Below are 12,406 nucleotides of genomic sequence, written 5' to 3' on the forward strand. Positions count from 1 at the left end.
GTTGTGAATATGATTGAAGTAAGGTGTTGTTGTAACAACGGCTACTGCCCGTTTCTTTGCCTAGCTTAGTCTTTCTTTCTCTGTGTGTTCGTCAGTTGTGTTGTTTCTGTGTGCTTTTTTGTAGTTTGTATATACGCTTTCTTACTGGCTTAGAGGCTCTCGCTCTCTAGCTGGTGCTTAGAGCCATTCGTCGTAGTTTTTTGGTCGTCAGTTGTTACTGTTGTTGTTGCTGCTTTATTTAAGTATTGGTCTGCTTCTCTTTTTTTTTGTATACCTCAAACACACTGTTTTGTATTCCGTACGCTTCATATTCACCGTACCTGAAAAGCATTCAAGTTTTATGTCAGTGTTATTCGAGATCTCATTGTCATCGGATCGCGCATTCAGCGGATCGTTACAATCGTAGTCAAATTCAGTTACAACACCAAGCTTAAGCAAGAAAGCGATATTTAATACATTGAATGAGCGATTTTGCAACAAATATCCCGAGTATTTTCCATTCGCATGTGTGTTTGTTCATTCATTTTATTCGCTTTGGGGTATCCTTTCTTCTAACCACAAATTTTAGTTTATTTATTACACCGAACAGGCGATTCATTGTGAAAAAAGCAAACAATTCGGTTTCGGCTTCAACTGCTTGATTTCTATTGGATTGAAGTTTGTGACAAATTTGTGTTTTTTTTTTAAATATTGGTTTTGGAGAAGTGCTGAACGAGAAAAGACAAAAGAATTTAAAATTAACCTGAAATAGTACAAACATTGAGTTAAAAACTTAATAAATTGAAAATCGATCGTGTGAGTAAATCAAATTGGCTGACACAACAATATATTTAAAAAAATATATCTACAAACTCGATAAAAGTTCAATTATCATCAAGAAAGAAAAACACACAAACGGAGTGACTCAAGTGACTGATTTATGCTACAAACATCGATTAAAGCAATTCATGAGATTTCTACTGTCGGTTTACATCGAAATCGAAATAAAAAAATACTTAAGCATGTCATCAAATTGTACCAATTAAATAAGTGCAAAAAGAAAGCAACCAAAAGAAATTCAAATATCAACAAAATAGAAAAATTGAAATTTTTTGTTTTTGAAATGCGTATATGCGCGCATAACAAGTGACCACAACAGTATATTTGATTGTGAGGAGAATTACAACCGATGACTCATGTTAAAGGGTCAACTGATCAAATCGGTTACATTTTCATACTCAACACAGTGAAATCAACATTTCCTTTCTCACTCTACACGCATCAACGAACTTATTAGTAGTCATCTTGAGTCAAGCACATTTTTTGCGGGTTAGATAAACATTAGATTTTGCAACAACAATATTCCTACTGCTGTTCTTATTTGCTGCCAAAGACAAAGTTTCAAAGGAACAAACATTTGATTTACTCATAACGTGTGTGTATTTTAATTTTGTAGTTTTGTGAATGTTCATCAAAAGAACGGCGGACAACCAGCAAACGAGAAAAAAGAAACAATTAATTTATGTGGAAATTATTTAAAATACCAATTCGATCGAGAAAAACGAACGTCATTCGATTTGCCACCGTGTTCACACTGGAAACAAAAAAATAAACTTCGAATTATCGATCAATTATAGTAAACCTGTACTTGATTTCAGTTTGGTTTTGTAAATCGTTCAATTGGTAAGATTTCTTGAAATCATCTATTCTATTCTATTAATTTATAGTGTAAAAAGAAAGGAAATCATTTTTTTTTCTTTACAAAATGATCATAAAGTTAATTTAAGCCTGTGGCACACACACACACAACCTGTAATCCACATACCCGGGAAAAAAAATGTTCTGTCTGAAAATAGGTGTGACATTGTCACACTTTTTCAAAATTCATATCTTTTCGGTTCCGAGAGTGTTTACGGAAATTGTGCATTGAATGTGTGGTTCACGTGTGCAGGGGTGAGCGAAAATGTAATTTAATGGACAACATGAAAAATAAATTGTTAGTATTTTGTGAAAAGGGATAATTATTTCACCGCCGTTTTTATTCAATAATGAACAACGTATATATTTTTTATCGATCGAATCACGTGCATTTGAGTGTAGAGGGTGGCGGTCTTTCACGCAATTCGAATCATTTAGCATATTATTTTGTGGTAATTTAGTCGTAAATGCAACGAATTTTGATTTAAAACATTCGACATAAACGGTCGTTTTCGATTCGAATCGTGTGTTGCGTGCAAATCTATTTGATTGTCATAAATAAATAAATCAGAAACAATTTAAGTCAATTGAATTCACACCTGATATATTTAACGCGTCAAACACACCCTTGCGATCTGATTAAGTCCGTCGAAATAATTGTACATTTCCTTGGGGTAAAATGCATGCTATTCAGTCAAAAATCGGTTGATCGCAACAATTATTATTGTTATTTGAAGTGGAAGACAAAAGTCTGATCATTCCATCAACGTTCTCATTCCATAAGCATTCTTCTGATGGTTATTTATTTGATATAGCATTTGAAATTAGTTGCTATGTGATTGAATAAATTGTGTTCGGCGATATACGGAAATAGTTGAAAATGCGGGCTTTTTGGGGGGATACGTGAATACGTTTGGTATTATTTTAGTGAAACTATCGTTTCAAATTATATTTTGCGAAAATGTGTTAAAAGTAATCTTGACTATAATGTTTTTATCATGTCTAAAGTGGCGCACGCAATGATAGTTTTACGCAGACAGCGCTCATGTCGTATTTTGTTATTGTGAAGTGTGACGGCGTCGGCGAATGATCTCACGTCCAAATAAAAAAAATGCAAAAGAGATCTTTGTTTCAGTCGACTACAATGAATGTCGTCGTCGCGCCAACATTGAAAATGATGCCTACGAAACGGATTGAATGGGAAAAAAACTATATTTTATTTTACAATGTGTGTGTTTGTGACTCTTTTTTGTTGGCTGGGAATAAGCGATTCTTGTTTTCATATCTTTTTGAAGATTCGATTTCATAATGAAATTGAAAACGAAAGATTTAAATTTTTGAACGTTAACGAAAATGAGAATATATATTTTGTGTTGATTTGTATTATGAGCCGAAAAAATGTTAATTTGCTAGAACGATCAAATCAAAAACTGTGATTGTGAAAACAAAAAGAGGCCGAAAAAGACATTGAAACAGAAGATCAGAAGCAAACAATCTATTATACATACAAAAAAAGTACAATCAAAACGACTAAAACTAAAGCGAAAAAAAGTGAATCCAATTCCAAAAATAACGGAAGACATTTAAAATGACGGAAAAATGTAAAATCCAAGACACAAGCACACAAGTGCTATGCACAAAAGCATCAGAAATCGTGCCAGCATTGAATTGTCGAAAACGAAACGGCGAAAAATGAAGGAGAAAAAAACACACACACAAAACAGATTAATGGTCAAAAATTCACACGGAAAAGACCTTCAGACATAGAAGATTGCGAATGAAAGAGAATTTCAGTCTTGAAATGAAGTTTATATTTGTGTGCTTTGCGATGTGTTCACATGATGATATATATTGTATATAAAACACAATCATGCATGAGCGTGATATTCCAAAAACTTTGAATTTTTTTTTTTTTTTGTCAATTTATGCGAATCCAATGGACGGTATCATATTTACACATCGAAACAACGCCATTCTCGATCCCATTCCAACATGTAGTCATTTGAGGATGATACATTATAATTTTTTTTCATTCGTTTCTTCATTTTTGGATTGGCAACTGCACGAAACGGAAAACACACAATATTTACTGGATACAAAACACTTTTTGAATGTTAAAAATATACACACAATGATAATCAGCAGCAAACAAAAAAACACACACACACTACATGATGAACAACCAAAAATGCTATTTATTTCCAACTTAATTTTATGTAAATCAGTACGCGGCGCATTGCGTCGACTAAATACTCATTTTTTGCGTTGTACACATTTGTTTCACCTTGAATAAGTAAATGGCTGAGAACCAATGGTAGAAGCTTTTAAAACGAGAATTAAAACATGTTTCAGTATTGAATTTTTCTTTGATTTCAGTCGACCTTTGGTTTCAATCACAATACACTCACAATATTTGTTTATAAAACACTAAGTTCTGAGGTGGGTGCGAAACTCGATCCCAATTTCAGATACTATATTATTTACAGTATAGTTTTTGTGTTGTTATGGATTTTTTTTTATTCGAATTACACCGTCGATCATTTTTTGCCTTTTGAGATCGCCACTTTTGCTCCAATTATTGAGCTAGTTTTTTTGTTTGTAAGGAATCTAATTTTGTATTGGGTTTACCCCATTTTGAGTGAGATTTTTCAGTTGTTTTACAAATTTGTTGCAACAGAACTGGAAGTCAACCTTAACCATAATCGATCCTGAATAACATTCTAAGCAGTAAGCACTGTTAGAAGGCACCGAATCAATGGTACCAGTACAAACTATGACCCCATGTAAGACCTAGGGGAATCGAAACAGAAATATAACCCATATACACTATGAGCAGGAATTGGGACTCACTGAGGCACACGACACAGTCCAGATTTTATACAAAATGAGATGCGATTCTTTATCATTTGGGTCGAATCCATTAAATATCTCAAAATCAAATCTAATATTACACTTGGATATTTTTGCCGACTCTTATTTACTCAAACAGTTCTGAGTGAAAAATATCACATATTGCTCATGTGACTTCTTCAAATATATTCCAATTAATGCAATTGGCAACTGTATTATATCTCTGAAAACGAGACGATCATTTACGATAACTTTCGTATTAAAACAATAAGTTGTATAATGAGAAGAAAAGGCTTCTTCTAAGAAAATTAAATCTAAATAACTTGCTTTTTTTCTCTCGATAAAAAAAACACCAGAATCTATACGTTCAAATTCAAATGTTAACAATCATTGTTTGTTTCTATTTCCTTTCGCTCTCGCTTAAACATGGACAAGCCAACACACAATATACATCGTAATATCAGCGAAGATTTGTTGTGTGTCTCGCATTTGTGGCGAGTGTTTCAAATATAAAAAAAAACAATGTACAAAAAGCGATTTGTTGTTTGGCGAATAATGAGACATTATGTCGTAAAATGTTGAATTACAATCGTTTGATCGAATCTAAGGCGATCGAACAACATCGGTTTAAATCGGAATTTTGATGAGAAGAGAAGATGAGTATAGAAGGGAAAAGCAACGGTTTGATTGAAATCTTAATGCTTCCGATGTTGGATTGTATTGTATTGCAAAGTGTCGGTAAATCGTCAAGAATATATAAATCCCTTGATAATGATTATTAGAAGTATTTTGATTTCACAAGAAAAATTGTAGCACATAATTTGATATTGAGCCAAAAAGATGCAACAAATGGCATTATTATTATCGGACTAAAAGTGATTTAGATTGGATTATTGGACACGAGTGATTTAGATCTGTTCAATTTCATCGTCATCACGTCAATTTTTAAATGTTTCGATATCAAACAGCTGAACCAATGTTCGGAAGTTCTTCTGTTAAGTTGTTAACGCTGTACTACTGACTTCGATTCATGTCAACTATTCTTTCCTTTACTTCATTCTATCATGAAAATTACAGTGTAATGTACACTAACCGAACAGATCCAGGAGCGCCGAAATCGTTGTTAATCGTCTCGATATGTTGAATTGTGTATAGACGAATGCGCTTGGGCGCAAAAATTGTTGCCGCCAACTGTTATTTGTATTGATTATAATCAGTTGATCCCTTGGGACGTAAACTCGCTCAAATACAATAATTGTAATGATTGAGAGAAGAGAAATAAAAATTGACTATGTAATAAACAGGTGTTTATTTCATTGAATTAATCACATTGGGATAGAACGAGACACACACACACTGTGAGATCAATGACTTATTCACTAAAGTTGAGCGCCTTTTTTAAAGTGGAACAATTTCGAGCTGTAATTCGTTCAGTCAAAGTTGATAACACGTTTTCATGTTATATTGCTGCAAAAAAAAATGTTCTCAACTTTACCTTCAAATTTTGTTTTCTTTACAGTTTTTGGCGCTCGAAGCATTGAAATCATTTAGATTTTCAAAAATGTTATCGAATATTCACAAAAAAACCAATTTCATGTTTGTATTTATTTTTAAAATAGGAACAAAATATATATATATAATATTCGATTTGAATTGTCTAAAATATTGGCACGAATGCGGAAAACATGTGCATATTAATATCGTATAGCATAAAATAAATTTACAACCAAAATAAATCGAGAAATTGCAAGAAAGAGGTTTAGAGAGAAAGAAAGAGAGAGAGATAAAAGAGGAAAGAAAGCGAGTCAGTTTAGAGTAAAAAAGAGTTGCGGTCGCGAAAGTCAAAAGTTAATGGTATCACCAGAACTGATGCATGGTCAGTAAAAAAGGGTTTCGTCATGCAAAATAAATGAAACGAACAAATGTAAAAAGAGAGACTATAAAACAAGTGGATATATGAGCGAGCAACATTCAGCAGTCGCTACAATCGCACCGAGCAATGAATAAAACCTAATTTTGAACATGCTCTCTCGTTACAATAATAATAATAACATTAATATGTAAATCAATTGATAACATGAAACGAGCAAATTCTTACATCTTCCTTGCCTTTGGTTGCCGTGCTTCGCATAGTTCAGATACAACAACGTTGACGACGAAGCGAAGAGTAGAAAAAAAACGGAAAGAAAAGCCGATTCAAATGCACGTGTTCAAAGCTAGGTTAACCCACTCACCCAGCCATATATCTGCTAACCGCTACTTCAAATCGTTAAACGTGCACTTAGAATCTCTATCTAACTCTCTTTTAATGCGCTGTCGTATAAATGCTCGGCTCTTTTTTTCGCTGGCGGTAGTTTTGAAAACTGGCCCACAAAACAATTGCACCCATAACAATGCAAAAATAATAATATAATAATAATAACAAACAGACAAAGAGCGAAAGATAGCACTCATTGTAGAAACATTGTGCTCTCTCTCTTTTCTCTTAACGTGTCCAAAAAGATGAAATGTACGCTTACATGTAACTGTGCATCTCAAAATAGCTCGTGCGATAAAAATGCATAACAAGAACATCAACTAGTGTAATAATAATAGCAATCCAAAGCTATTTTCAAAAATAAATAGCCACGCTTGGTGTACAAGTTCGTTGAAGCTATGAGGGAGAGAGATAGAGAGAACGGCCAAGAGACGAACAAGTTGAGAAAAGAAACACACACACACTTTATTATCGTATCTGCAGCAAATAAATGCAATAAACAAAAGCATGCGCTGAAATGTGCCCCGCTCAGAAGATTTAGATATTTAACAAATGCATATAGAAAATATTATAATCAAGGACTGTTTTAAGGCACACTTCTAACTACTCTCGACCCGGCAAAAACCATACTGGCAATTAAACAATCGAAACATTTCGCCAACATATGCAGTTATGCTTCTCTCATAAATTAGACATTGATTATATTATCAACTTTTCGATCCAATTGTATTTTTGTTGTTGCTTTTTGATTTTCTATGTTAGAATATGCACACAGTTTTGTGGTATGGTAATGGCTATAGAGCGAAATAGCCTGCAGATACTTAAATATAATACTTTTTGCTTTGTACAGAAGCAAAATACATTCGACACATAAGAAGGCGAGAGATTCGTCGGTTCAAATTGTCGCTTCTTGTATTCACGCTACACAACATCATATTTTATGTTACAAAAACTTGTGATTCAATCGTGATCATACCCATTTGTTGTTTATTCTCTATCGAAGCAATAAGCTTATTTTGTTGTGATTGTTGCATACAATAAAATGAATTTGCATTGCATAAAAATCTATGACGAAATTTAAATGGAGACAAAAAAGAAACAGAACAGAGAAGTAAAATTTATCAAAACCCATTGAACATTTGAAAAAAAAAAAATTGTCAGAGAATTGAAATAGTAAATAAACGGGAAATTTGGGAATTTTTTTATCATGAGAAATAGAAATGTAACTGAATAAAAAATCCTATTATTATGTAAATTTAAAATTAAATTTCCTTGTATTTGAAATTGTTATCTATCGCCCTCCAACATTCACACTCACCCAAAGACTCAATGTTGAATATATCCCGATAAAAACACACACACTGGCCATCAATCAGCAGTCAAATTAAGTTTCGTTTCGTATGAGAATCATTGGTTTGGCAAAAACCCATGAAAATTTGGTCGGATCCGTCACCGTATATATTGTGCACCCAAAAAAAAAATTGTATATTTTTAATTATCAATTCACCAAGTTGTTGTTGTTACCTTTTTTTGTTGTATCCATTTTAATCATTATCGTTGTATTATTCAAAGTTTCATGTTTGTACGATTTATTTACATTTCACTACCTACATATTATAAGATATTTAAAATACTAATGTGCTATAATATGCAAAAAGCATGTAAATTATATACGATGTGACGCGAACTGCCAACCAGGATACGAAATAACAACAACAAAAAGAAACAGAAAAAAAAACTATTCACATAATATTGAATTATGCCAGCCAAATTTGACAAATTTACATACACACACCTGTTAGTTGAATTGATGGAATTTCGAAAATAGAAAAAAAGACACGAGTAAGAGCGCACAGACGATAAAAAAGAGGAAAAAAAAGCAGCGCCAATGTAAATGCGTACAATAATAAAAAAACACATACACAAACACACAAAGAACACATAGCATTGTAATTAATTGACATGCAACTTAAAAAGGATACGCTTACACACATATACGCATTGTCTGACCCAACATATGAGCGTTCTCTTAAGCATTTGCTCACACATATACATCGTCATTGTGGTTGTTGGCACAACACATCGGAAAAACGGTTAGACAAGTGAATAAATTAGTATAGATTCAATGCGCGGGAATTTTCATGATGAGTGCGGTGTGTATGCACCAAATGTGTAGGAAATGAACAACCAATGAAATAATAGTTTTTAATAGCATAAATATATTTTTCGTAAACCGTTACAGGAGAGACATAGGAAAGCTGTTGTGTGTTTGAATGTTTTAAATTAAACAACAAGAAATGCAACGAACACACACACACACAAATATTGGAGGCGAAAATAACAAGAAAATTTATTCATTTATTTATAAATGTATAACGGAAGACGAGGTCTTTATAGTCGGAAGGAACGGTGTAACAAATTCAGTTGAGAATTATTAACTTCTTTATGAAATTCAAGTGTGCGTTTTTCAGTGTTCGACGATTTGGGGGAGACTATGGCAATAACAACAAACCATGCAAAAGGATAAATTTATGTGGGAAATTTTTTGGTCGGTAATGTTCAATGCCGCGCGAGCCCATTGATAGATTCATTTTATAATCATGAGAGTGTAATGCACGATTGATAAAAAGTTACGATAACAGTTGAGCGGAAAAATAGCGTATAGACATCGATTTGTTTGGCTGCTAACCATGAGCAGCCATGTATTATGCGTTGTTGTGAATTTTATAGCGGGAGGTATCGCACGACGGAAACTATGCGTTCAACTGTAAACTTCATTCATTTAATTTTCAGAAGAACACTTACGGAAAATTTATTTAAATAAAACAACGATTCGATCAAAATATAATGCGAGAATTTCGGTCACTCAATGGTGACCATGTGACTTACTAGTTCTGGGAACAAAAACAATTGCATTTTTTTTTGCCCAACCCATAAAATTTCAAAATGAAAAATAGTACCTCGATGAAAATACGTTTTGTTTACAACATTTTATGGCTTCTCTGGTGCATACAAAAGACGAAATGCAATTGTGTTTGTATGTGTTTCTTTTAATTGTGAATGCAAAACCATTCATTTTAATCAAACCTTTTTTTCGATTCTAATTGCGGCTTTATTACAACAGGAAATCACTTGATCGCACCATGAAATTGCCCAAAATATCACAGCTTATCTCAGACAAAAGGGATCCAAAGAGTTGATGTTTTATAATAATGTTTGCGCACACAGATGCATCTGGTAAAACAAGTAACGATGATGTTTAGATGATTTCAATTGTTTTACAGTTAATGTCAGTAATAAAAAAATTTTTTATTGTGTTTACATGAAAGCAATAAAAAAAATTGAATATTTGTTGTATGTGGTAGCCAACTGACTTCATCAAATAATTAGTCATTTTTTATGATGATTGAGGTTTGAATTTGGACGGTGTCTTTCGTCTCTGCACAAACACGCTTTAGAATTTTGAACAATAATGAAGTCAATTTTTTATTTCTAACCGTTTTTAACATCTGACCTTTAAAAAGTCATTTTTCAATTTTATAGTCAATTTGATATAATTTATCATATAAAATTGATTATGGGCATAAATTGAAATATCAAAAAAATGACTAGAGTTCAACGGAAACAATGTTTGCTAGTTTTATTTAACCACTAATACAAAATGATCCAATCTTTCCATTTTGATACTTTGAGATTGTTTAAATATTTTGTTTGATCAGCAAATAATCGTTGATTTAAAAAAAAAATAACATTTTAGCATTTATCAATAAGAAATCAGAAGAACCTACACGTTGAAGGTAAAAGTGCGCATTGAAAACCATCCAAATAATTGTTTTTTGTGTCTTCTGAAATCAAAATCAACATAAAATGCCAATAAACTTCCGACCAAAATGTTGAAATATTTTTCATCTTTTTCTAATCTTTACCACGCTTCGTCGAAATAGTAGAAAAAGAACTTAGTGACTTGTACATAGCACACTGACCGATTAACAAACTCTGTTAGCAAGCAGAGTATATTCGGTTAGTTGTTTCGGTCTGTTGCATTCTGGACTATCCTTTGACACTTGCGTTGTGTTTTTTTCGTTCTCTTCATAGTCAAAATTCAATCAAATGATTATTGAGCGTCGAATCATCTTCAAAGCAATTTCTTGTTGTTCAATTTAATTTTCGGTAAAAATAAAAAGTTTGTTTTTGGTATCGATATTGAATTTGGTGGTAAAACAAAGTATCTTAAAATGATGATAATCCAGATGTTGAAGAAGCCAATACTGGGGATGAAGCCACATTTAAATATGAAAACGCGAATTACCAACATGAATGGAAAACGTCTGAAGAAACCAGAATAGGTAATAATCAAGAAAGTATGCACATGCAAGGTACAACGGATGGATCCATTTCAATTACATTTTATCGTCGTTTCTTACGTTCATTATGTGGTTATTGTGCTTTTTTTCTCTCTTCTCTTTCTCACCGCTCTTTTTCAAATGACATGCGAATCATTTTTGTACACCAATTATATATTTGACCCACCGGTGATATTGAGCTCTTGCAATGTTTATGTTTCAAAAGTAATCGAAGAATATGATGATGATGATGATGGTGATGAAAAAAAAAACAATAACACATTGATATTGCTTTTGGGATAAGATAGAAAACACGTGCCTCATTTTTTTCTCTCTACAAGTCTCTGTTCTGGTTACTTCCTCCTTGACAATGAATTTTTATTGCTGTTTGAATTCATTCCCATATGATATGTTTTGTGTAGATGATAGATTCACATTATGTGTCCGTATGATAATCGTTAGCTTCTCGTGTTTTTTCTAAATCGTGTTTCTTCTCTTTTCTTCTGTTTCTTTGTCGTCGTCGTCTTTCCAGAAAAAAAAAATTATATCTCCTTCGCTTCTGCTGGAAAAGCCGGGTATTTTCGATCAACTGTTCTTAACCGCTTCGACAAAGAGGGAAACAAAACGCCAACTACATCGAAACACGTTCTTTAACGAATTCACCATATGGCGCAAATAATGGGATTCACTTTCGAATTAATACAAACGGCACATTCGCGGCATATTTTTTTCGCCCGTTTTCATTGCAACCATCAAAAATTAACACTAACAAAAACGGTGGCAGCAACAACAGCAAACATTTCAACTGATTTTGCCAATTTATGCATAAAAAGATCTAGACGATAGATTAGTTCTGGGCGATATCAACGGAAATTGTTGAGAAATGAGTGTTTAAGGGCTAACAGATGAGATAAATGATTATTTTTTTAAAACTAATTTACAATATTTTTATTCAAGATTCATTTTTTAACGTATACTTTTTGGTAGCCAAGCAATAAAACTATTGATTAAATTCCAAAAAAGAACAGTATTCCCAATGTTGAACACAATGTGCGTGTGTTTCTTTTAATTTTTCTTTTGTTCGTGTGGCGTGTGACATTAATTTGTTTATGTTGCTGTACTCGGAAATAACCTACATTGATTAGGAGAACACTTGAGTTGCGATATTATTACGATAAATGCTTAAGAACTCGGTTCGCATTTGTTGTTTTTCTTCTTTTCATTGTCATCATCATCGTTGTCGTCATTTTCTTCGTTTTTTGTTGTTGTTATTACTTTG

At 32.8% G+C, this 12,406-nt stretch overlaps 1 protein-coding gene across 4 annotated transcripts in view; it reads left to right on the forward strand.

Annotated features, from left to right (window-relative positions):
* Window positions 1-359: 359 nt before the first annotated feature.
* Window positions 360-12,406, forward strand: part of LOC116352385 (paired box protein Pax-5) — a 61,715-nt gene continuing 49,668 nt past the window's right edge. For all 4 annotated transcript variants that reach the window (XR_004202284.1, XM_031784932.1, XM_031784933.1 and 1 more), the window contains exon 1: window positions 360-1,662. The gene's annotated coding sequence lies outside the window, so the exon portion shown is untranslated. The remainder of the gene's footprint in view (window positions 1,663-12,406) is intronic.

This window comes from Contarinia nasturtii, unplaced genomic scaffold (genome assembly GCF_009176525.2).
Source record: "Contarinia nasturtii isolate CC-2019 unplaced genomic scaffold, AAFC_CNas_1.1 Cnas_scaffold_187, whole genome shotgun sequence".
Lineage (NCBI taxonomy): Eukaryota > Metazoa > Arthropoda > Insecta > Diptera > Cecidomyiidae > Contarinia > Contarinia nasturtii.